This window comes from Grammomys surdaster, unplaced genomic scaffold, assembly GCF_004785775.1.
Source record: "Grammomys surdaster isolate TR1022 unplaced genomic scaffold, NIH_TR_1.0 363, whole genome shotgun sequence".
NCBI lineage: Eukaryota > Metazoa > Chordata > Mammalia > Rodentia > Muridae > Grammomys > Grammomys surdaster.
Window position 1 is genome coordinate 7,663,035 of NW_021604782.1, and position 2,762 is coordinate 7,665,796.

At 44.9% G+C, this 2,762-nt stretch overlaps 1 protein-coding gene across 3 annotated transcripts in view; it reads left to right on the forward strand.

Annotated features, from left to right (window-relative positions):
• Akap2 (A-kinase anchoring protein 2) overlaps positions 1 to 2,762 on the forward strand; it is a 137,673-nt gene that overhangs the window by 26,457 nt on the left and 108,454 nt on the right. The gene's annotated exons all lie outside the window — the stretch shown is intronic.

Consider the following 2,762-nt stretch of genomic DNA (forward strand, 5'->3'; position numbering starts at 1 on the left):
CTCTTTCCCTCCCTTCCTTTCTTCTTTCCTTCTTCCCTTCCTCCCTTTCCTCCCTCTCTTCCTTCCCTTTTTTCTTCCACTCCTTCCTTCTTTCCTCTCTCCCTTCCTTCTTTCCCTTTCTTATTCCCTTCCTTCCTTCCTTCCTTCCTTCCTTCCTTCCTTCCTTCCTTCCTTCCTTCCTTCCAAGACGAAACTTCATATTGTAGCCCAGGCTGGCTGTGAACTTACAGAAATCTTTCTGCTTAGGAACCTGGGTACTGCCTTTCAGTCTGCCACAGGGTATGATGTGCCTAGTGTGGAAACCCAGCATTTGATGGTGGGAGAGGTAAGACCTATCCCCATCTCAGGTCTGTTGATTCAAACTCTGCATTTTGACCAAATTCTTGAGGATTTGTATACAAGATGGTTGCAGGGAAGTTTTGCTTCTTTGGATTTGGAAGTAGTCTGGGCATGTTTATCTGCAGGGCCTCTGGCATACTAGACAAGTGCTCTACCTCTGGGTTACATACACCCTTACCCCATTAGTCAGCAGCTGTCAGAGGCCCTTGAGGTCTGCTATAGCTACTTTAACCTACTTCCTTGTTTTACTCCATTTTTTCCCTCTGTCCCATGTCCTCTTGCATTCTTTACTAGTAGAATAGTCACATTCTGCTACCTTTTCATTGAACTCATCCATTAAATAGATAGTTGCTGATGGGTTTTGAAAAGAAACTGGATTTATCATGGGATCAGCCCAAGGAAAGAAACCCCCTTATGAATTCTGTGCTGTTTCTCTTGCGTGATGCTCATCTCCCTTGCAAATGAGAGGCTGGGACATTGGCTGGGGAAGAGGTCATGGGTAGCGCCCTGCTGACTGTAGAACACTCACTCAGTCCTAACATTTGGGCTTGGGAGCCAGCGCTCTGGAGCTCAGGTCAGAGTGGAACGTGGCTTCTCAAGCCAGGGAAGACTGGGGTTTTCCAGCTTATCTGCTCTAAGGGGCCCCAAGTGAAGAAAACCAGGAGCCATTCTAGTTGTGAAAGGGGAGTGGTCCATGAAAGGATGCTGTGCAGGATCACCAGCTAGGTCATCACCGGGAAGGCTTGTCACCATCGACTGATTCCCAGCAATTGTCCTGAGAAAATAATCTGGAGCTTAATTTTTTTCGTGTTGTCTTTTGAAACAAGATCTAATGAAGATTAGGCTGGCCTTTAACTCACTATGAAACCGAAGATGGTCTTGAATTTTTGATTCTCCTGTTTCTCCCACATGCTAGAAATATAGGTGTATATTACCACATTTGTTTTTGTGTAGTGTTGGAGACTGAAGCCAGGGCTTTATGGATGCTGGGCAAACACTCTATTCGTGACCTAATCCTCAGCCCCAGAGCTCAATCAAGTCATTCTCAGGGTGCTGGGTACCTTGTCTATATTTAGTGTATACTCTACCAAAGAGCTATACCCTAGCTCCCAATTTAAAAATACGCCAGTCTAAACGGTCCATAAGCCAGAGGAAGAGACCCGAGGTCAGAGTGCTGGGGTATGACCTACTGTGCGTAAGTTTGTTTGTCTTGATCTGCTTTCACTGTGTTGCCCAGGATAGCCCTCAAGCAGTTCTCCTGAGTCAGCCTCCGAAGTAGTGGGACTGTAGGTATCTTGATCATGCCCAGCTTGTGCATTTGCTACTATAGTCACTAACTTACTGGTTGCTACAGACCATGTGCATCTTATCTAGCCTCAAAATCATCTGTCAGTGGGTTTTATTTTCATTTGTGTTTCTTTTTTTTTTTTTTTGGTGGGGTGGAGGATGTTGCGACAGAGTTTCACTTTGTAGTCTAAACTGACCTGGAACTCTTGGTGGCTCACCTGCCTCAGGCTCCTAACCAAGGTCGGATAGGGACAGAAGACAACATGATGAGACAACAATTAGATAAAACTATGAACTTTCAGCACAGGTCACAGTCTCAGATTGCAATTATACTTGGTAAACTGTAGCTCAGATGTATCGTCATGATTTTTTGGGCTAATTTCATCTTCCGAGTCACTTCCTGTAACTCTGGGAGATCTGATGCCGTCTTCCAGCCTCTGTGGCAGCTGTGTTGTGGTTTGGATGAAGCACCTTAGATGAACACACACACACACAGACACACACACACACACACACACTTAAAGGTGCTTAAGCTGCTTTCTGATGGTAATAAAAATTGGGGGGGGTATCAGTTAATTCTGCAAGCAACTCGTGAGGGTTCTCATGTGTGACTTATCACAACCTCCAAGGAAGATGCCATTATTACGGTTGTTTCTGTACTTTGAAACAAGCTTTTGCCAAGTAGACCAGGTCTCAAACTCACCATCCTTCTGCCTCAGCCTCCCCAAAGGCTGAGATCATATAATTTTTTTTAAATTATACAATTTATTGTTACAGTTGCAAGAAATGAGGTGCATGGATCAAGGACACATAGTTAGTGGCAAAGCCAGGATTTGAACCCTGGTGTTCTGTCTTTCAGAGGTGGTGTCTATAGTATTGTCTTTTTTGCCTTCCAAATATTTAACACAAATGTAGGTTTCCCTTTTCATTGTAAGTTGAAGCTATGAAACAAATTTGCATTTTTTACAGTATTTAGAAACTTTTATCTCTAAACCTTGAACTTGTTCAGATAGCAGAAAATTTAGCAGTCATTTATTTAGAATACAAAGATGTTTATCTTTCTCCTCTCCCCTCCCTCCCTCCCTCCCTCCGGGCGGCGGGGGCGGGGGGGGGGGGGGGGGGGGGGGGGGGGGGGG